This window comes from Lissotriton helveticus, chromosome 3_1 (genome assembly GCF_964261635.1).
Source record: "Lissotriton helveticus chromosome 3_1, aLisHel1.1, whole genome shotgun sequence".
Taxonomy (NCBI): domain Eukaryota; kingdom Metazoa; phylum Chordata; class Amphibia; order Caudata; family Salamandridae; genus Lissotriton; species Lissotriton helveticus.
In genome coordinates, this window is record NC_136061.1 from 1,942,251,110 (window position 1) to 1,942,275,527 (window position 24,418).

Consider the following 24,418-nt stretch of genomic DNA (forward strand, 5'->3'; position numbering starts at 1 on the left):
GTAGTGTTTTAAATACCCCGTTATGGTAAAGGTCTCCCATCGTGTCAATGCCTACCTGTTGCAGCAGTCCCATGCCTACCTTTTCTCTAGTGACAGATAGTTCGGGGTGGTGAGGTAGCGGCAGTGCAGAGGCATATAATAGTAGTTTACTCGCTAACCTTCCTAATTTGTTCCAGGCTGCGGTTGTTGCATCTATAGTGTTAATGTCTTTAGAGTGTAGTGGTGGTCTGCAGTGGGTAATGATCTCCGTCAGTGGGACTGGTAATGCGTCCCCTTCTTCTATAGCAGTATGCGTTAAATAAGGGATCTGATGGTACCAGCAATGTGCGTATTGCGCCTGTGCGCACAGGTAATAAAGCAAAAAATTCGGTAAATGTTACAGAATCGGTAAGATTCGGTATTTAAGAATCGGTATTTACAGATTCGGTAATTCCCATTCATTCCTATGGGCTTCACTATTACCGATTCGGGAAATGGCAAATCGGTAATAGGGAGCACATATTCAAGGGTGGCAGGGTGTCACATTGACACCCTGTTGCACCCCTGAATAGTGCATAAGGGCATGTATGTATGCCACATGGCACTTCAAATAAAATTCAAAAGTGAATTTTTAAAAGAATTCGGTAATTACCACCAACTTGAAGTTGGTGGTAATTAACGAATTCTTACAGCACATAAACACTCTTTAATGTGCTTTCTACATAGCATTTACTGATTCGGTAAATACCGATTTCGGTATTTACCGAATCGTCACCTACAATGGAAGGGGCTAAATACCGGTCGGTAACGGCCGAAATTCGGTAACTTACCGAATTTTGGCTGTTACCGACCGGTATTGGGCTACCTACATCTGGCCCTTAATGATTTCCGCGACTTCTTCTACAGTAACGGGCAATGACAAATATTCATGTTGTGCATCTGATAACCACGCTATAGCCACGTCTGCCAGGTACTCCATGATCTCTGACGATGAGGCCATGCGTTAAGCCTCATATAGCACTCCATATGTTTTTACAAAGCCCTGCAATATACCCCGTGCTTCAGTAGTTACACACCCATCCTCCTCTCTAATTTGCTGTACATTCTCGGGGGCACGACCTCCATAAATTTTCGATGCTAACACCCTGCCCGGTCTTCCCCCTTCACCAAAAAACCTAGCGGTAGCGCGCTTCGTTATATACTTAAGCTCATCCTCAGCGTATGACTGATACTCCGTCATAACAGTTCTAATGTCCCCTAATACCTGCAAACATTGTGTAAGCTCGTACTCGCGCTCTAATGATTTCAACTGGTCTTCGCACTTAGAAAGCTGTCCACGTATATCTTTTAGGATTCCTGCATTCGTACTTATGCATACCCTTCTCAGTGTAGCTTTGAACACTTCCCATAGTTAGCTAGAGTCATCAGTAGAGGGTTCATTTAAAAGAAAGTAGTCTGTAACGGCCGTTGTGATAGTGTCTCTGTATACTGAATCCGATAGCTCTTTCGCATTGAATCACCAGCTATATGGAGGCGGCACGTAATATGGCACATTAATTGAGAGATGTTTGGGATTATGATCAGACAATGTCTTGGGTAGGTGTGTTATAGCCCTGGTCCAGAGCAGTACATTTTGGGACCCAATCCAGTAGTCAATACGCGACCAGCTGTTATGTGCTGCTGATATGTGTGTTGCCTCCCTACGCCCCGGATTTTGATTTCTCCATATGTCATGTAACTGCATTTCCGACATATCTAGCAGCTTAACCCTCTCTCTCTTGTGTGGTTCCATGGAGAAGCCTGATCTGTCAAGGTGATCATTCAGCACAATATGAAAATCCCCACCCCACAGAAGGGTCGTATCCAACACTCCACGTAGTTTCTGCCAGAGCTCATGGTAGATATCAGGGTCATCCGTGTTTGGGCCATATGTGTTGATAAGTGCAATTTGCTGCCCACAAAGTGTGCCTGTAACAATGATATATCACCCCTGAATGTCCGCTACGGTATCTTTGATTAACTAAGACGGTGACCCCCCTGGAATATGAGGAGTATGGTGAATTGTGAATAGATTCGGCCCTATTACGACCAAAGTGACTACTGGTGTGTGGAGCTATATGCGTTTCCTGTAAAAGGGCTATGTCAATGTGTAACCTATCAAAATATGCAAACATTTGTCTGATTTTTTTGGGGTTGTTGAGCCCCCTGACATTCCCACGTGAGCAAGTTTAAATGTGTAGGTCTCGGTTCAGCGGCAGTTGTGATGGTCATAGGATCTTATATGCCAGCACATTGTGACTTTTATGAAGTGTACCATCCCTGCGTGGAGCCTGTCGTGCGAGAAAATGTGAGTAATATTACTCAGAGCACACACAATTTGGATCTCAGCGATGCATCTCAAGTACTTTGGTCCGCAAAATAATCCACAACTCTTACCCAACCACCCCCACCCACTTCAGCATCCCAATCATGCCAAAGACAAACCCTAGCATTAAACACCCATCCTAATAGAAGCTTCATGGGGAACACCCGTGTGAGGGGCCGCCATGGTCACACATCACCATCCAAATTAATGGATGTGGTCAGGACTCTGCTGTAAGTGCAGACTAATCTTAATCAAACACAGTGTGATAAATCTGACAGCAATTCAAACCTGACATGAGGCCTCAATACACATTTTGTCTAGTATTCGTTCCATGTCTACAGCATGAAAGCACGGCTAACTGCCTTGGAAGATTCTACCTCCTACATCAGAAGAAATGCAATATTGTTGTATCATCACATGGTAATCCTAAGCATGAAACGGACAGTAACAGCATCATTTGTAACTCAAAAAGTGGCCTGTCACGTGGTACTTGGCAATGCAAAACAAAACACCTCTCCCACCTCCCCCCCTTGACGGTTTATCACAAGGCTCAATGTTCTCGCTGCCCTGGAGTCAGAGACAGGCTCCGTTGCCACCACGCCTTAGCCCACGAACATAGTGTACGAGTCTTTTCAAACGTGTAAGGTCGAGTACTGGTTATACATCACATCACTATAAAGATCCACTCAATTCGCTCCGATAACATAATGCTGAGTACATACCAGCCACGTGCTCTCACCAAGCAAAGTCATGTAAAGTTCTCTCACCTCTCAGGGTGGCTAGTGAGTCTACAAGGAAGATGAAAGGTGTTTGTAAGTTGTTCAGTGGCTGCCACCCCACCCCACCCTATACAGGGATCCGAAGGTCAGCACATTCGGACTGTCCCTGGCATTTGTGATGCAATTTCCTGGATAGCTCCCAGGCCAGGTTCGGTACCTTATATCATTCACAACAAGCAATCAGCTAAGCTTTTACTACCGTTATTGGCAGTGAGTTCTAACTAGTGGACATCCTCCCTCAGCGGCAGTGCATGAACATGTAACGCCATTTACGAGACATCCATCACTCATGCATTGTACTTACCGCAATGAGTATCATCAGCGCATAGCATGTTTGTAATGCACCAGCCAGCAGGGTCCAATGTCGCTGGCGTGCACCGAAAATTACCTCCATGCGATCAGCACCGTCCATCAAGACATTTCTTTATGGTGACATCCTAATCTGTATCCTGGTGTTGGTCATTGCGCTTTTGCTCCTTGCGTTTAGTGACAAGTTTCTTGAGAAAGTATTGTGCAGCTCTTGGCGTCTGGAGACTCGTGGAGCGACCTTCCCAAGTTATCTTCAAGCACGCTGGGTAGAGCATGACATATTCCACATTTAGTTCACGTAATTTCGCCTTCGCCTGTGCAAATTCCTTCCGAGCTTGTTGTACCGCCATCGTGAAGTCCGGATAGAACTCCAGCTTGTTACCTTGATATGTCACCTGCTGTTGTTCCCGGGCCATCCTCAGGACACTATCTCTATCCCTGTAATTCAGGAGTTGAGCCACTATGGTCCTGGGAGAGGCGCCCGGTGGCGGACGTGGTGCCAGCAATCTATGTGCGCGCTCTACGATTAGGACCGAGGAAAAGTGTTCTGCCCCAAAGATCGTGCAAAACATCTCCTCAACATACGTTTCCATTCGGCCGCGATCCAAACATTGTTCCGGCGAGTCCTCTCTTCCAAGTCTTTGACCTTGTTTTTTATAACTTCTAACAGCTTCTCCATCCCAGCGCACTTACTGGTCGTGCCATGTGCTTCGTCCTCAACTGCTGCGATTCGGGTTTCAGCATCATCCAGATGCTCACCCTGCTTGTCAAGCTTCACTGCCATGCTGTCCACTTGTTGGGTGAGGTGGTCCAGTTTCCCGTTAATATCTTGGAGACTGGATTGAATGGCTTTAAGCACTGATTCCATAGCGGTGCTTGTTGTCGCCTCCGTCTCTAATTCTGTGTTGGAATGTGCAGTTGCATCCTTTGTCTGCCTTCGTGATTCAAACGTGAGCTTTGGTTGTTGCTTGTCAGGCTTACCCATGATGATGTAGGGTAGTACCACCAGTTGATGAGAATGAAGACCAAAATCCTAAATGATCCAGGAGAAGTCCTGTATGCGCCTGTCTCTGATAATAGGGAGCTGTTTTCACCCACGGTCTATGTCACCCCAAGGCAATACTACAGTTCAGCACAGCTGCCTGCCAGGAAGGAATCCTTACATTTACGTGCAGGGAACAGTTAGGACTGTTCACAAATATATGGCAGGAAATGGTTCAGAGGAGCGAGCTTCTATCCACCAGTATTGCTTCACGTCAACTTACTAGTGAAACCTGATACCGATCACAGACAATTCAGGAACAATGACGGCATCCGTTGCAGCAAGCAGTCCCCCGAAGTGGTGCACCGGTTACAGGAATGCACCCTAAGCAATGCGATTAAGGGTAGTAGTATAGTATCGCCACATCATAGCCAGCATTGTGTTCCGGAAATTACAGATAGCGCGTAGCCTCTTGTGTCACCCTCGCGCATTGGATGAACCTCCTCAGGTCATACAGATCCAGCCCCCGAATAGTATTGCAGCCCAATTTGTATGCATTCAGTACCTTTCTGCGTTGACAAGGAGCATCTCAGCGCCGCAGTCCGCCCTTTTCACCACAGCTCCCGGACGGCCGCCCTTTCATTCCTGCCCATCCCTGACTGCTCAGCGCACACCAGTACCACCACACTGTACCTTTGACAGCTTGTACGTAGCCCATCGATTATCAAAGCAGAGGCCTGTGTTTTCTCCTCAGGGCAGAGCCAGCAGCAACAGAGCCATTGCAGGTTTCATTTGAGCGGGAACTGAGATGCAGGGCGCCGTCATTTTGTGCTGGGTTTTTCGCGCTCATAGATCGTGGGCCGCAGTAGTCACCCTGTCACCACACATAACGCATTCAATGTTCCGGTAGAGCTAGGGGCTTAATACTATGAGTGATGTTTTCCGCTTGCAGGTCGAGGTGAGTGCCAGCTGTGTGTACCCCTGCTCACCGCAAGGTATTGAGATCGGGGCCCGTTATCGTTCAGTGCGGTGCCATTTTACCGCTACCTTGCCCTTCATTTCCTCGATGCATACCTTTGACAGTTGCTGCTTGTCGTTATGCTGAAGAGGCCTGGTAGTAACATGCTCCGCAATCGGCCCCAGTGTCCCAAGACGGCGTGCAACGGTTCCAGCGCTGTCCTACCGCTCATGGGGTCCCGATGTTAGTCAGCGCACTGGCGGCTGCCATCTTGTTTAGCACCGTGCGCGCTGGGCCGACAGGGTTGTAAGACGATTTTACCGCTTCCTGCCCGTCAAAACTGCTCTCCACTGGACACCATTAAATCACGCCAACTTTCGATATCCATTACTGCCAAAGTTTCGAAATTTTGAGTCCGCAGTGTGGTTTTATCATTCGATTTATGCGCCTGACCGGCAGAGCTGTCTCAACAGGCAGCCATCCCGCAGTGCACCCTCTAGCGTCCCCAATCTGACACACAACTTAAATTCACGTGTTAATACAGTCACCAGCACACGATTTCCCCTTAGGAATATTTTGGTTACTTCCGTTTTATTCAAGGTTTTGAGATATATCACAAAGTCTGGCACTCATGCCACCAAAAAGCAGCAGGTCTTGAAAGAGCAGTCTCTTCCCTGTCCGGGGTACTCATACAGAGCTCCACGCAGCCTCGGCGCTGCACCTTCCCATCCCACCTCCCTCTCTGGACCCGGCAGCCCCACGCACCCACGCACCTCCAGCCATGGCAGAAGCAGAGACTCCCCCATCGCTGATCAATGACTTGGACCTACAGCTCCCACTGCATTGGCCCCGCTGCCGGCCTCCCACGAGGGGATGGCGCTGGCCTACGGGAGCTGCTGCCCATCTTCGATGGAGCCCTGCGGAGCGTGACCTGTGCCAACAGCAAGGTATGGAGCTTATAGGGGTATGGTGTAGTTGGGAAGAGAGTGGACTAGCCATGTGTGCGCAGGATATAAATGAAGGGGCAGTCCAAAGATTGGGATGTTAGGACCAGTTGGAGACACAAAGGAAGAAACAGTGGGCAGAGTTAGCCAACGGAGAGAGAGGTTAGGGGGCTAACCTGTGTGGTTACGGTAGAAATGGTGTGTGGGTTGAATCAGACAGTGCACACAACATTTTTCAACTATAATTAGGCTCATGGCGACTCTTACGGTTAATGTATTGGAGGAAAGGAAGAAAATATACGAAGGCCAGAGAAGCCAGATTTAGAGACTGGCCAGAGAGAGTGGCAAATAAGCTTATATGAAAATTAAGTAGACGGGACTGGGGCGCCAATGTTGGCAGAGTATGCCTCAGAATTGTGGTGTTTTTTGGTCCTAATTTTTGCTAAAGCCATCTGAAATGATCTTCGGAGGCTCCTTAGTATTGAAGGTGATTTATTTATTCGGAAGAAGAGAAGACGAGTTCAATCCTACAGGGGCCCAGAGAGAAACTGCCTGTCATGGAATCTGAATGATGGGGGGGCGTGGCTAAGCACACAATGGCGGAGGTCGCACTAGGGTAGAGCTCAGTGCCAAGCTCCCCTTCCCTGAGCCGATTCTCCGCCACACTTCACCGTAGCCGCCCGAAACTGCAGGCGGACCCCCCCCCGGAACACTTCTCGGCAATCTGGCCGACTTTCACCTTGGGGCTCCGACGAGGCTGACTCCGGCCTATCCTACGGCCCTCCTGCGGGACCTGCTGCCTCCCGACCGGCGGGGCAATCAAGAGAGGACGCGGCTCGGGCCCAGCACACAGGCCCCGGCCGGGAAACCTCACCACGCTGACTGCGGCCCCCTGGCCGACTGCCGCCGAGCTGGACACAGCCTCCGGTGGCCCCGAAAGCACCTCACCTCGTTGCTAGATGCCTGCGAGGGGCCCGGACTGGGAGAGGAGCGGACGCCCGGCCCTCGCTTCGCGGCCGCCACACACCTGATGCCCCGTGAGTGGCGCGAACTCGCTTGGTTTCCTGGCGACGCACCCGGGGGAGGCAGGACACGGAGGACACCACTGGTGCAGCGCTAGTGAGATGGCGGACCCGGCTGACGGGGGCTCCTCGCCGGGATGCTGAGCTGAGACCGGAGCCACCCGGTGAGTCCCTCTCGCGCCTACCGGCGGGGTGGCCACCTGGGACTTGCGTTGCGGGCCCGCTGCTCGCGGAAGGGCTGCCCGGCCCCCCCACTTAGTCGCCACACCACAATCGGCGGCAGACTGGCTGGCCCCCCGTGACGGAGGCCCACAACAGCGCGCTCCGCACCGGACTCGCCTGCGGGCCCCCCGCGGGGATAGCGGCTGCCTGGGGGACAGGGAGACACGCGAGAGGCGGCGACCTGGGCCTGGACCTGACGGCCGGATCTGCCCGCAGCACCTGGACCCTTTGGACCCACGCGCCGCACTGGCCCCCCCCCCGGCCTCCCGCTGCACCTGGGGCGGCATGGTGAAACCGCGTTGGGAGAGGGCGAGGACCCTCCTGACGGACCCTCACCCGGCCATAACGACGACGGCCCCGGCCGGAGGGGCGGCTGCTGGCCGATGGACCCCCCGCCTGACGGTGGCATGATCCCGGAGGTGCTGCTGGAGCGGCCCAGGTGGAGGAGCTGCTGGCCGGGCGATCCTGCCCATGTCCGGAGGGGTGCGGACCCGCACCGGGACTGGTGGCGCCCCGCCGAAGGGAAAAACAGACAAGCTGCTAAATAAAATGGCCACCGACCAACTGACTGCGAGGCTGGACAGCGTGCTAGCGGCCATGGAGCGCATGGAACAGTCGGTCCAACAGACCAGAACTTCCCTAGAGTCCAAAATAGACTGTGTCGCCGTGGACCTGACCCACCTAAGGAGTGACCACAGGAAACTGTCCGATCCGACCAAGACTCTGGAGGGTTCGGTGAAGGAGATTGAACCCAAGGTCGCCCAGATGGACAGGCAAGTGCAAGACCTCCTGAACAGAGTGGAGTTCCTGGAGGATCGGGCCGAGTACGCGGAAGGGAGGGCGAGACGCAACAACATCAGGCTCGTGGGGGTCCCGGAAAAATGGGAAGGGAACCACCCTGCCCAGCATGTTGAAGACTGGCTTAAGACCCTGCTGCCCGAAGGCACGCTATCACCCTACTTTGTAGTGGAGCAAGCACACCGAGTGCCGACGAGGCCCCACACCACCGGCGCTAACCCAAAGCCGTTGCTCTTCAGGATACTGAACTATAGGGACCGGGACACGGTGCTGCGGGAAACCAGAAGCCTCGGCGAAATCCGAATAGACAATGCCGTGATAATGTTCTTTCCCGACTACACTGTCCAAGTGCAACGTCAAAGACACAACTTCATGGAGGTAAAGCGGAGACTCCGCACCGCAGGCCTTAAATATTCCCTGCTCTTCCCAGCAAAACTGAGAGTGGTGGCGGGGGACAAGACCCACTTCTTCAACACCCCCGAGGAGGTCAGTGAATGGCTGGACGAGGGCACGGACACGGCACCCAGACAGGCACAGGCAGTGAGGCGAGGCCTAGATCGCGCGGGCAATGGCGCCGCCGCAGAAACAAAACACAGCAGTCTCAACGCCCGGAGGAGGGGTCGCGACACTCTCCCCCGATGGACCAAATGCTCCAGGAACAACAAGATGCGCTCCGGAGAGTCTCCCAGTTGAGTACTTCGCCATCCCAGGAAGCGGCCCTAGATGACGGCCAACAGACAATCCCTAGCGATGACGATGAAGCCGTGTATGGGATTCCGAACTCTCAGATTTCAGTGGACCTGCCAGACGTCACACCGCAAACTGCGGACCTATTTCATTGACTCCGTAAGAGTCATCTGTGAGGTAGCTGCCATGGCGGGGGGATGGCGGCAGGAACTGACTGGACGCTGAGGTGCGGCTGATGCCCGATGCTGCTGGGGGAGTCTTCTCCCCCCCCTGCCTGCCGATTGGACAGTGGACAGCTGGAACAGTGAGTACTGCCCCAATGGCACTGATGGACACAGGGTGTGGTGGCGGTGGGGTTGTCTTTTGGCCCGTACTCATCCTATACCACCTCTGACCGCAGGCCACAGTCAATGGGGAGCCATTCCTGCCAGGGGCCCGGGAAACGCACCACATCTCATTATACCCTTCCTCTGCCGGGGCCGGCTTGGGCGGGGCCCCCCGTGGGCCGACTGGCGCCACGTTCCGGAACGCTGATGGTGGCTGCCAGTTGCCTATCTCATATGGCTCAGGGAAGGATCTTGATCCCCTTCCTTGACTGAACATCTGAACTGCCGAGACTGTGCTTAGCACACGTTACCCCCTAGACTAGAAAGGTTGTCCCTCTCGATCGAGAGTATGGACGGTGGCCCGTTTCGCCACTGCCCTTTTGGTATTTCAGTGGGGTTCACCCACAACTGGTTATTGTTGTTCTTTGTTTTTCCCCTCCCTAATGTCTTCCTGAACATTGCTGAGTGTACTGAGGGGGGTGGATGTGGGAGAGTTGAAAAAAGGGATGAGGTGGACCTTGGTGGGGCTGCTGCTCGTAGATATGGTGGGGGGGAGTTCACACTGCTAGAATGTCTGCGATAACGATCTGCACCTGGAACATCAGAGGCATGCACACACCAGCGCGCCGTTATCAAATATATTCCTACTTGAAAAGGCAGCAGGTGCACATTGCACTCCTGCAGGAAACACACTTGTGCGGGCGGAGGTGGCTGCGCTGCGTCGTAGATGGAGGGGACAACTGTATGCCACAGAGTACTCCTCGTTTGCCCGTGGGGCGCTACTGTGGGTGAGACCGGGCACTCCCTTCACAATGTCAGATGTCCTCACAGACCCGGAGGGGAGGTATGTATTGGTGAGGGGCCGCATGGATGGGCAACCAGTAGTTCTGGCATCCATTTACTCTCCGAACACGGACCAGGGGGGCTTTCTGGCGCGCATATCGGAGAAGCTGGCGCCCTGGCACGGTGTCCCCTGTATACTGGGGGGAGATTACAAGACGGTGCTGGATCCCATGTTGGACCGCTCGGCCCCACCCAGGCCGGACGCAACGTCTCTAGGAGCCACGAGAGCACTCACACAGTGGGCGGCACAGTGGGATTTAAAAGATGCATGGCGCGCACACAACCCCAACACCAAGATATACTCTTATTACTCAGGGGCGCACGCGCTACACGTCCGCCTCGACAGGTACATGGTGTCATCAGAAATGCTGCCGCACATCACTGATTCTCAATACCTTGGCCGGACACACTCGGATCATAATCCACACACGCTGCACATGGCCTGGGAACGCCCACATCCTCCCATCCCCACATGGCGTTTACAACCTGCCCTACTGCTAGATGCCCCCTTTCGAGACTCCCTGCAGGCCTGCGTAGCACAATACTTCACAGACAATTCGGGCACAGCGTCCTCCCCACGGGTAGAATGGGACGCCTTCAAGGTGGTGATACGGGGACACTGTCTGGGCACACAGGGGAGTATGTAGAAAACACTAGAAGCAGATCTACGCAGGGTGGAGGCGGACCTGCTCCGCCGGGAGCAGGAAGCGGTGGCTGGGACGGGTGACCACTTGAACGAGGCCCGAGTGGACCATGCGGCATTACTGGAACGACTGAGACACATCAATTATGCGGCCCACTCGGCGCGCGTACACCAACACAGCGACAAGCCCGGGAGACTGCTGGCCTGGCTAGTCAGGCAGGAGAACCACACGGAGCCGGTGTCCGCCATCCGAACAGTTGAGGGAGAGATAGTGTACACACAGAGTAAGATACACCAAGCCTTTGTGGGGCACTACCAGGCCCTGTATAAGTCCCAGTTGAGGGTCTCCTCGGCGTCCATTTCAGATTACCTTACAGATGTACAACTGCTTTCCCTTACGAACGCGCAACAGGGGGACCTAGGAACACCATTCACCCAGGAGGCAATGCGCGAGGCCATTTTCGCCCTATCCAATGGCAAATCCCCTGGCCCGGATGGCTTACCTGCCGAATTTTTTAAAGCATGTTCGGACACACTGATCCCGGAGTTGCTCAAGGTTTATAACGCCGCGATCGAGGACTCGGCGCTCCTGGACACGCTTAATGAGGCCAGTCTGGTCTCGCTTTTGAAGCCAGGCAGGGATGGAACATGCATGGGGTCCTACAGGCCATTGGCCATGTTGAACACTGACTATAAAATCTTCACCTCCTTGTTGGCCCGACGCTTGGCCTTAGAGGTCCCAAACCTAGTGCATGATGACCAGAATGGTTTCATGCCAGCAAGGAGCACTTCCCGTAACATACGCCGCCTCTTCCGAGTTCAGGAAGCCGCCACGTTGCACTGGCCGAGATCGGGGTGTCTAGTTTTAGACCTTGAGAAGGCTTTTGACTCCGTGGAGTGGCCCTATCTGGGGGCGGTGCTGGACAGATTCGGCGTGGGCGATGCTTTCGCGGACATGGTCGGACTACTTTACCAGCGGCCCAGTATCCGCGTGAGGACGGGCAGGTTGCTCTTGGAGGCAGTGCGGGTACGCAGAGGCACCCGACAGGGCTGCCCCCTGTCACCCCTTCTCTTCTCTCTGGCCATTGAGCCCCTGGCGGCACTGTTGCGGGACAGGGGAGCAGAATGGGGGATCCCGCTGGCTGACGGGGTGCACACAGTTTCGCTTTACGCGGACGACCTGCGGCTGTATGTGCGGGACCTCACCGCGGTACCGGGCGCACTGTCAGACATTTTCCGGACCTTTGAAGAAGTATCGGGTCTCAAGGTCAACTGGACTAAGTCCGGAGTGTATTCGTTCAGTCCGGACCTGCGGGAATGTGATGTGCACCTCGGAGGCACTCGACTCACATGGTATCCCACCACGTTCAAGTACCTCGGAATGTATATATACAGGGACACGCAAAGCATACTGGAGGGCAACCTGGTGCGCGCTATCTCCTCGTTGCGGGCCCAGATGGCCTTCTGGAAGACTCTGCCACTGAATGTGCCCAGCAGGATCGCACTATCTAAAATGATAGCCCTGCCCAGGCTACTATACCACTTTGCAAACATCCCACTGTATGTCCCCACAAAGATATTCCGTGACCTGGAATCAATGCTCCGCAGCCTGATCTGGAACGCTGGGCGCCCCCGCGTGGCACTGGCGAAGCTGTACTCCCCGACTGCTGAGGGAGGGCTGGCGGTCCCTAACATGGAGCTGTACTACCTGGCCGCACAGCTACAATGGGTGACACACTGGCTTAGCGGCTCGCACCTTGACGACACGGCTACCGCTGACTATCAATGGACTCACTCGCAGGTTTGCGCCTTGTTTCACCCCCTGACCAAGGGACCCCGCCCTCCACCCCTGCACGTGGCTGTGGCCCGTAAATGCTTCATCCGTAGCCTAAAACTGACTCAGAAAGTCAGGCCATATGCCCCTGCACTCCCCCTGATGGGCACCCCCCGGAGGGGTGGAACGGTGACACCACATATTCTGGAGAGCTGGACTGCGGCTGGGGTGGAGACTATGGGCGACCTCTATGCGGATGGGGCCATGCTCCCATTTGCGAAACTGTCGGAGGGCACGGGTCTGCCGGCGGGGCAATTCCTGCTCCACGCGTCCATACTACGGGCATATACGAAGTCCTGGGGGGATATCCAGGATGAGCCACCGATTCACCACCTAATGCAGTACCTGCATGTTATGGGCAACGGCTCCCACATCATTCGCTGGCTGGCGCAGGCCCTCCTCATGCACACACAAAGACCCACACAACCGATTAGGGACAAATGGGCGGCCCACCGCGGGAGGGATTGGACGGATAAGGAATGGAACCTGGTTCTGGCCAGCCCCGTGAATATCCCACGTAACTCCCGCTTCCGGACCATTCAGTTGTACATACTGCACCAGGCATATTTATGGCCAGATAGAATCAACAGATACTTCATGACCAACACTGCCGCCTGTCCCAGATGTGACCTGCTAGGCGCAGACATCTTACACATGCTCTGGCACTGTCCCTCTCTAGTCACATACTGGGGGGAGGTGACATCTCTCCTGACACATAGCACAGGCCCGGGGTTACCACACACGTGGGAGGCTTGTATTCTTGGGCTATACAAAAGAACCAAACTCAATAAGACGCAAGCTCGGTTCTGGGATCTAGGCCTCATCACAGCCAAACGACTGCTCACTAAACACTGGAAACGAAGGGAACCGCCAATCCCCAAACACTGGTATGCATCCTTCACCAACTGGGCTAGAGCAGAAAGCACGGCACTACACCGGGAGGAGATAGCGGGCTTAAGGCAGTTCCCAATAGCACAACTCTGGGACGACATCCTGAGGTCCCTCCAGGGGGAGGGCACGGCCAGAGGGCTCACATAGAGACCGCTGCGAATGGGATAGCACTCCTGGGGTAGTAGTGACGACAACAGGGATACAGGCTGTATCCCCCCCACGACACCCGCCCGCCGGGAGCGCTGGAGATGTGGCGCCTGCGGCCAGTAGGCAGCCCGCCTACCCCCCGGACGCCCTGAGCAGCGGCTGCGCCATACGTCCGACATGCTGGCTATGGGCACGGACGGCCACCCACGCGAAGACTCACTAATCCACAACGGGTTGAAACATACTCCCGGCCCCTCTCCGTGGCATCGCTCCCGCAAGTACACTCTCCCCTCCCACTCCCCATCCCACACATATCCCCATGTTCATTGTTTCAGACTCTTATTTCCCAAACATAGCCATGACCTCCTTACACGCCACACCTGGAAGATGTACCTGGACACATGTCCGGCCACGAGACCGGACGCGGGTGGCGTCCTCCGAGAACACAGAGTGGCTATACCGTTCATCCGTTAGGCGCTTCACACACTCTGTCGACAGTCCGAGGGGCCCCACTGCTCTCAATGGCTGTCGCACACTATGACAAAGGCAGACTGTGCACATGCACTGCTAACCCCTACTCCATTGCCGCGCCCCCAAGGACTGATGCTCCGTTCTGTGGGTTTCAGTGTCATGGATGCCGGAAAAATACGCGATGGCGCAGCTAAAAATTGGCAAATACCGATGAGAACTGATCTGTTTTGTTTGCAGAGTTAAACTGTTTACTTATAAGAAAAAATGAAAAAATAAGACGTCACTTGCAGACATAACTGTAAAATGAGCGCATGTGATACGTAAAATGTAATTAAAGTCTCATTCACTGAGGGTACAATAGATGGTACGGTGCACCTTTCTCTGCACTCCCCTACCCTCACGTTACATCGAAATGTTGCAGCCGGCCCACAGGGTTGTAGGCTTCGCTATATGTACTGCTCTATTGAATAATAATAAACGTCTTTTAAAAAAAAAAAATAAAAAAAAAAAAATGTAATCCGAATGATCAGATTCCATGACAGAGCAGAGTTCTAGGCACGCATCACCACACATCTTCCCCTTTACAAACAAATAGCAGATTAAACAAATAATGATATATTAAAGAATTTGTAAGTAGAATACAGAACAATGGAAAGAACACTGAAAGAAAAGTGTAAACAATGAAAATAAGTAGGCAGTATGCTTTCCTCCCCTCTAAAAGAGAGAAAAAAACTGAGATTAATCTCAAATGAAATCTTGAAATTTGCTAGGAATAAACTTTGTGCGCACACTTCTTCTCAATCTTTCCTCTGAAATTCCTTTATCTCCTTTTACGAGTTGACTATCAGAGGACTTAGAAACATTAAAATCACTAATATTCACACCAGTATTAGGATCAATTGCTAAACGAGAAATATTCCACCAATTTCCATCTGAGAGTTTTGCAGCATTTTTTCTAAGATCTACAATTTGCAAAGGAGCTTTAAATTTAGAAAACCCATTTCCAACGAGACATGGATTTTTTACACGTACCAAGTCACCCAACTTCAATTTGTTGCTTTTAGAGTTTTCAACAATTCTCTTAGCACTTGAAACATCTGAATTCGATTTAGCTATATTCCAAGAATCATTAATATTTACATTTTTGTCAAAGCATGAAGACATCCAAGAAGGACATAAATCAGTTGTTGCCTTTCTTCCTCGCATTAACTCAAACGGAGTTTTTGTTGTGACACTGTGAGGAGTTGTTCTATAACTCCAAATTAACTCTTTTAAAGCAATTTCCACATTCATGTTACACTTTAGAGTAGATTGTATACACTCAACTAAAATTATATTGAAGCGTTCTACTTTGCCATTGCTTTGCGGATTATATAAAGGAGTTTTGACATGTTTGATATTGCATTTCTCTAAAAATGATTTCATTTCGAGAGAAATTAATTGTACTCCATTATCAGTTAAGATTTTGTTTGGAACACCTTCTCTTGCAAATATATCCTGAAAAAATGTGATAACTTTTTTGTAGTAGGCTCCATCACACCTCTAACCTCTACCCATCTTGACAAATGGTCAATTAAGACAATAAAATATCTCATATAGTTGAACATGGTAGGGTCCTAAAGTATCCACTCCGATGCGTTGCCAAGCCTTGTCTGGACAAACAGTAGTAAACTCAACCCCCTTTTCAGTTTTCAAAACTTTATCACTGATTTTACATTTTCTACAATCATGTGAATACAAATCTATTTCATGGTCCATTCTAGGCCTCCCAAAAATGTCTCCTATTTTCCTTTTTGTGGAAGTAGAACCTAAATGACGAGAATGAGCTAATTCAATAATATGTTTGTGGAAACAAAGTTTGAGGAACAGGTTTATCCCCACGCATTAGTTTATTGCACTCTAAAGATAATTCATCGGATACTTTCCAAAAGCTTTGAAGTTTTTCATCTAAATTCTTTTCTTTGGGGCAACCTGAAGTAACCATTCTCATGACTTCCTTTAAAATAGTATCATTTTGTAATTTGTGTATCCATTCATTTTCATCTTTACAAATGCTTGAATCACCAATATAGGCAATAAAGCATTCCTCTACCTCTGGCTCCCAATCATATCCATCACAATCTCTAATCGGAAGTCTAGAAAGACAATCTGCTCTAGAATTTATTCCCCCTGGAATGTATTCTACAGAGAAAGAAAATTCTAGCAGTCTTGCTGAAAGTCTGGCTATATGGGCAGTGGTATGTTTTAACTTTTTACCTGATAGAATTTCTACTAGAGGACGATGGTCTGTCCTCAAGGTAAATGGTCTTCTCCACAAATAGGCTCTAAATTTCTCTACATTCCATACGCATGCTAGTAGTTCTTTCTCTGTAATGCAATATTTACGTTCGGGGGAACGTAACGTTCTAGATGCAAAACCCACACTTGTTTCATGATTAATTTTAAGTTGAGTTAAAACTGCACCTAAGCCATATTCTGAAGCATCTACAGTTACAAAACTCTTTCTGCCTTCTACAAAAGGTTGTAGTGCAGGTGCTGAGGTAATGTCTTTTTTAATTTTCTCAAAGGTGTGCTGGCATAATTCTGACCATACACATTTTTTGCCTTTTTTTTAGTAAAATTTTAAAACATTCTGTGATGCTAGCAAAATCACGCATAAATTTAGCATAGAATTCGCACAAGCCTAAAAAGGATAACAATTGTTCTCTATTTTGTGGAGCAGGGGCATCTATGATACTTTTTACTAAACTAGGTTTGGGTTTTATTCCTTCCTCAGAGAATACGTGCCCAAGATACTCAATTTCTTTTGTTTTGAAAGTACATTTATCTTTTCGTAAAGTGACACCTCTTTTCTCTAATATTTCGAATACATTGTTTAAAGCACGGTCATGCTCATTTTCACTATCAGCAAATATTAAAATGTCGTCCTGAAAAATTGCTACATGTTTGTTACCAGTAAACATGTCTGACATGAGTCTTTGAAATACTGCAGCGGCAGATGCGATGCCAAAAGGCATACGACAAAATTGAAAAACTCCATCCGGAGTTGCAAATGCGGTCAATTGTCTAGAACTGTCCTCTAATTCAACTTGGTGATAGGGCGCTCTTAAATCTAATTTGCTAAACCATTTAGCTTGTCCAACTTTAGTTATTAGGTCTTTGATCCTAGGTAAAGAGTAATTATCTATCCAATTAGCCTCATTCACACTCCTCATATCCACACACATGCATAATTCCCTATTCTTTTTCTTCGCTAGAACAATGGGAGATAACCACAAGGCACCATCCGTTTTCTCGATAATGCCTTGTGAACACATATCATTGAGCATGGCGGAAAGATCACTCCTCACACTTAAAGGTATGTTACGTAGCTTATGTTTTACAGGCACAACATCATCTTTGATCTTAATGCGATAGGTAAAACCTGAAATTTTGCCTAACTTGTCATGAAAGACTTTACTGAACTTCTTGACCCAGATGTTGTTGTCTTTGCTTACTGAACCTTTTCTTTTCTTTTCAAATGAAATAGGTTGTTCTACACCTGGTCTGATAGTAATGCCAAATTCAGCTTGATGGATTAAGCTTAGCACATTGATTACTTTTCTTGCAACATAAACTTTACTATTGATAGATTCATTCAAAATTGTGATGTTAGCCCAGAAAAACCCAATCAGATCTACTTTGCTTCCTTTGAATGCTTCTGTAAGAATATCTGGAGGAAGCAAAGTTCTACTATACCAGTGTTTTTCAAAAATGTCATTCGAAATAATAGTTATGCGTGCACCAGTATCAAATAAAAGTTGTATAGCATGACCTTCAATAGAAACATTAAGGTTTGGATCAATCACTAAATATTTGTCGTTAGAATTAACACATCTTACACCAAGAAGCAATTCTTGGTTACTCTCAGAATTTTCTTCATCAAAGTTATTCCCAAAATCATTTAAACCACAACGAACATTAGTAGGTTTGCCTGTTCTACACATTTTCATATAATGGCCTATTTTTCCACATTTTTTACATTGTTGTCCAAGAGCAGGACAATATCTAAAAGAAGAAACATGTGACAGTGAACCGCATCTATAACAAAATACTTTCTGGAATTGCTGAGCGGGAAAATTTGATTTGTTAAATGTTCTATTTTTAGAAGATTGTTGTTTTTTTTGTAAAATTAGATTTGTTGACAACAGCTCCAGAAATTGTGGTTTTGCCTAGGGATTCTTCAATTGTTTTTGCATCGATAGATGAACCTTCAATGCTTTTGGCTATGTCTATAGCTTTATCTAAAGTTGGATTATATTCTTAGAATAGCATCTAGCTACTAATTGGTCACGTATTAGTTCCGCAGTGAAATTGTCAAACTCGCATTTAGATGATTTCAGTGCCGTGACATAGGTGTCTATACTTTCGTTGGGTTGCTGTGTTCTTGTAAAAAACTTGTACCTATGTACAAACATATTTTTTGTTTTCGTAAAATATTTATCTAGTTGAGCAACAGCCGTCTCAAACTCATCCAAATCTTCATCCTCTGCAGGTACATGTTCAGGTAGATGATCCAAGATGTTCTGCCCTTCGACTCCCAAATGAGAGTACATTAGACTTTTCCGTCTTTCTGGTCTAAACTTTTGAGCATCAATAGCACCTAAATAAGCTTTAAAGGATCTTAACCATAAGTTCCACTCTAGGGGTGGTTCTCCTGGAATGAAGCAGGGAGTGTCCTGTGTGTGTGGTGAGTACACATTAATTTCTCCTTTTACTGCGCATCAAAATGAGAAGGAAATAAAGCCTGCCTTCAGCTGTTTGAATTACATCCCTTTCACGAGCTGACCGGCTTTTACTGTTTCCTTTCTCTCGTGCACATTTAACGTTTCCTTTCTCTCGTGCGTATGTAATCAGCAGCGAATAGTTCAAACAAACAAGTCTGGTCATAAATCTCATAAGCTTAAGTCTTTGATGTAAAGCCAGTTTCTTTCATATTGCGAGCGCACGCAGGATTAGAATGAAACGATCCTGTCTCGCGCTAGATGGCTCGCATAGACTAACAATGTATAAGGCTTTTAAACTAATATTTATTTTAGTTTCACATGGTACTTGTCAAAAAGTAATATAATGGAAGTGTCTCACCGATTCTCTGGCCCCTGTTGTGGGCTACGTTGTGTGGGTAACCCAGGCCTCCCTTGGGCATGGGAGGTAGCGCAGGGGCAGAGCGTGCTGCAAGCAGGAACACACGCCGACACTTGGTCACAGTCGGAAGTGACGTCCCCGAGCGGACATCATCCTTTTATTCAACCCCGCAGGCCACGCCTGGCCTGCGGATGTGGGGATGCGTGTGTGCTTGCAGCGACTAGAGCGCTGTGGGCATTACATCCCCATCCAACTATATATTTTTTTCAACTAACAAAAGTCTCGTAACGCAAACATTGGAAGAGAATAGCACTTAGGTACTTGCGTGTCTATTGGTGACATCTTCACGGTTTCAGCAGACAAGCATAGTCTCTTAGTCTCTGACTGGGTGGTGGGTTGGGCCGCAGGCTGTAACGTTGGGAGTTGGCCCTCCCACTTTCGGCATCTTGGCGCGTATTTCTGGCCATGATGGGAGATGTTGGTGGCCCCAATGCTGAATCAAACCCTTCTGCCTGGCTCACAGCCATTGGATTGTCTTCTTCTCCTTCTTCGGGAGCTGCGGCCACGTTCGAGTCAGTTTCCCTTCCGCCCTCCTCGGATGGTTGTCTGTCCCTTGGCGGAATGGCTTTGAACCAAGAGGTGTTCCTATATACTTCCTCACCTCCTTTCTGTGCTGTGACCATCGTTCCTCTTGTGGATGTAACCGTCCAGGAGCCTGGCTCGTATCGGGTCTGGAATTTCCCCCTTGGACGTCTGTTCCGAATGAGCACCCGAGTCCCTGGTATTACCCTTCTGGGGACGGCTTTTCTGCGATGGCTAGCACGTTGGTTCCCTTCTCGCCTCCGTTCCTGAGATTCATCAACGGCACCTTGTGGTGGTGTCCACCCCGGGGCACTGGGAAGAAGGTCTCTTCGTGGTCCTTGAAACATGAGGGCCCATGGGCTGCTCTGGTTGGTGCAGTGAGGGGTGCTTCTATACTCCCGTAGGAATTCGTGTAGCCTCTGCTCCGGATCAGCCTGCTCCACCACTGCTATCCGGAAGACTTTATTTAATGTCCGCATAAATCTTTTGACGTCCCCATTCGCTTGGGGCCATTGGGGCGTGATGCTGCGGTGCTGAATTCCCCTTTGTCGAAGAAACGTGTAAAAATCAGCCCCCTGGAAGGGTGGTCCATTGTCGCTCCGTATCTCTGATGGATACCCAAACATGGAGAACATCTTCTCTAGTGCCGGCCCCACGTGAGAAAATGCCGTGGACGTCACCTTCTCCACTAGTGGGTACTTCGAGTAGGCGTCGATGGCCACTAGTGTGTGTCATTCCCCTGGGAAACTACCAAAGTCTATGCTGATCTTGGTCCAGGGAGAAGTGCATGCGTCTTCAGTGATCATGGGTAGTGGTTTTTCAGGGACACTGGTTAGCTGACAGGCCATGCAGTTCCTCACATATTCCTCCACCATGCTTTCTAACTACGGGAACCACACCTTTTCCCTCATTAGTGTCTTCATCTTTGTCGTACCCTGGTGGCCCCCATGGGCCAGCTGCACGGCTCTGTGTCTCAGGCTCTGGGGAATGACCAGGCGTGATCCCCTCAACAGCACCCCTTCTTCAGTGGCGCTCAGTTCATGTCGAATCTGCCACATCTTCGTGAGCGATTCTCTGTCTCCCGCCAACCAGGAGTTGGGTGGGGGGAGGTAGTCAGCCCACGACCCTTCTTGGACTGCCTGCAGTGATCTCAGATAGACGTTGTCGTTGGTGGCTGCTTCCTTCACTTCCTCTATCGTCATGCTTTGAGGGCACGACGTGAGGGCTACCCACTGTGCATATTCCTCACAACCGTTGTCTTCTGCCTCTGGTTCTGGTGTAGATGGATGTCGCGATAGGAAATCTGCAGGGTTTTTGGCACCTGGCCGATATACGACTTCCATCTCATACGGTTGGAGTTGGATCACCCACCGTTCTATGCGAGGTGGCGGGTGTGGAGCCGTCCCTTTGAAAAGGTGCACCAATGGTTGGTGGTCAGTGACCATAACGAAGGAGTGTCCTCGCAGGTACAGGTGAAAATGTCCACAGGCCCATTTGATAGCCAGGGCCTCCCTCTCGATCTGGGCGTACCTGGTTTCGGTAGGAGTGAGGGCCTTGCTGGCGAATGCTAGCGCTGTCCACTGGCCGGGTTCATGTTCTTGGGTCAGCACTGCTCCAAGGCCCACTGGGCTGGCGTCCACTATCACTTCTGTGCGCTTTGTGGGGTCAAAGTAGGAGAGGGTGGCCTTCTCCAGGAGAGCATCTTTGATTCCCTGGAATGCCTAGTCTTCCTTCGGGCCCCACTGCCAGACGGCATCGGACTTGGTCAGCGCTCGTAGAGGTTCACTCTGAGTGGCCAGGCCCGGTATGAATCGGCCACAGTAAGTGGCCATCCCGAGGAAGCTTCGGATTTCCATCGGGGATTTTGGCGCTAGGGCATCCTTGATTGCTTTGGACTTCCTAGGGTCTACCTGGACACCCTCCTGGTTGAAAACGTATCCAAAGAACTCAATGGATGGTTGGAATAATTGACACTTTTCCTTATGGAGGGTTGCTCCATGTGCACTCAGTCTCTTCAAGACATCCCGAAGGCGTTTGTGGTGTTCCGATGTGGTGGCGGAGTGTATCAGGATGTCATCGCTGACATTTATTACCACAGGCAACCCAGACAGGAGTTCTCTGATGGTGTTTTGAAACACCTCCGCCGCTGAGGAAATACCAAAGTTCAAACGCTTATACCGTCGTAGGCCAAGATGGGTGCTGAACGTGGTAATGAACCGACTCTCCTCCGCTAGTGGCAACTGGTGGTATCCAGCGTTTAAGTCGATCTTAGAAAACCACTTCGACCCATTCACGTCAGCAATGATGTCATCCATCGTGGGGGTCAGGTGTCTCTCTCTCCGGATCGCAGCATTTGGTAGCTGCATGTCGATGCACAGGCGTATTTCGCCCGGTTGCTTGGGCTTCTCTACAATCACCATCGGTGATACCCACGGGGTGGGCCCCGTGACCTTTTCTATGACGCCCATGTTTTCTAACTTTTCAAGTTCTTTCTCCACCAGTGGGCGTAGGTGGAAAGGTATCCGGCGGTGCCGCAGGGCGGTGGGAGTGATTGACCTGTCGATGTGTAGCTTGATTGGTTCACATTTTATGCAGCCCAAGCCTCGGAATAGTTTGGGGAAACGTCTCAGTAGCTCCTCTACCTGGTGTGCCTTGATGCGGTTGGCAAATGCTATCAGTTTCAGGGCCTCAGCCGTGTGACTACTTAGCAACGTGTCAGCCTCTCTGTTGATTATGTGAATTGTCGCTGTTACCTCCGACTCGTCGGCCTGTATAGGTATAGTGATCTTTCCTTTGAGAGGTAATGGTGTGTCCGCTCCATAGGCGAAGATCCTTGTCTTGGATGGCAGTATCTGGGGCCGTGGGCGTAGTTTTCGGAATTGTTGCAAACCCATTACATTCACAGTGGCTCCGGTGTCAATTATCGCCTTGACTTCATTTCCCGCCATCTGTACAATGCACGTGGGCTGTGGCCGCCGCCGCTGTTTGAGTTCTCGCGCGAATGACACGATGTAGGCCTCTTCGTCCTCGGACTCCGAGTCGTCATCCACTGTGGGTAGGTGTCTCTTGGTCTTTGATGGCGACAGTTCTGCTAGTGACAGGTGTCGGACAGCTTTGGTGGGCATGCGTGACCTCTTGAAGGTCTTTGTCGTGTTCCTCTTCCGGCACACTGTCGCGAAGTGGTTTGGAATTCCACAATTCGAGCAGGTTTTGCCCTGTGCTGGACAATCCTTGGCCGCATGGGGTCATGCCCACAATATCCACATCGTGTCCGGGGCTGGTCCTTCCGGTAGTCTCTCTGGGGTGGTCCGCGTGGCTGAGTCTTTACCGCATCTGCTCGCTCGCTCTTGACAGCCTCTGATTTGATTTGGGGTTTGTGGAGGGCTTGTTCCATGGCTGTAGCCCTGACATTCGAGAGGTCATGGGACCTGGCCAAGATTAGTATATCTTCGAGTGAGATCCCTGGTTTGCGTAGTATCGACCCTCTCAACGCCTTGTCTCTACACCCTTGTATGATCTGCCTCCGTATGGCTTTCGGTTGATCCTCGTCGGTACAGGAGCTGGCTAGTTCCCTTACACGGGCATAGAACTGGTCCATGGTCTCACCTTCCCTCTGGCGTGCCTGTCCCAATTTGAACACTTCAAAGTCCAAGTTCAGTTGTGGGTCAAAATGACCGTTGAGGGCAGCCACTGCGGCATCATAATCACCCGCCGCCCCCGTGTTGGGCAGGTGTTTGAAGAGTCTAAATATCTCATCCCCTGCATAGTGCAATAAGAGCGACCTCTTCACGGCTTTGTCTGTCTCTCTTGTGACTACGAAATAGTTTTCCAGTCTCTCAATCCATATCTTCCACCTTGGCGATGCTGTGGATGGGTCCTCCTTTTCACTGAAAGGTGGTAATGCCCCCGATGCGGCGTGTTGAAAGGGGATGTTAATGGTGGGCGCCGGCGCATCTTCGTCCGCCATGGTGATCCGCTGCCCTTCCTCTCTCCCCTGATCTACACGTGTGCTGGGCGTGGGCTTGTTGATCGCTAACCCCTCACACGCTTGTCTTGCGGCGCCACGTGGTAGCTGTGCGGCCTACCTCCGGTCCGTCGAGCGTGTTGCAGGCTTCCGGTGGCGCGGGGCGTCTGGCTCTTCCTGAGGTCCTTCCCCTGGTCCAGAAATGGCTTACACTCCCTCCAGGGCTCAGTGTATGACGGTAGGAGGCGATTTTCATGCCTCACGCGCAATGCGTGAGCATTGGCAGGGTGCCGCGCGTGTGCGCAGCTCACGCGGGATGCGTGAGGAATGGCCTCGTGGCGCGTCTCCGGTCCGGGTCAATCGGCGCTGCACCAGGGCACACGGCCGCCACAGGAGGAGAACAGCGCCCAGGCGTGGGGAGGCAGGGGAGGTCGGGCGGGCCAGGCCGTGGCAGGGAGAAAGGCGGCGGAGCCGCAGAGAGGAGCAGGCAGCTCCGTTGCAGCCGATGGTGTACGGGCGAGGGTTGGGCCCCCTCCGCTCGTCGCCAA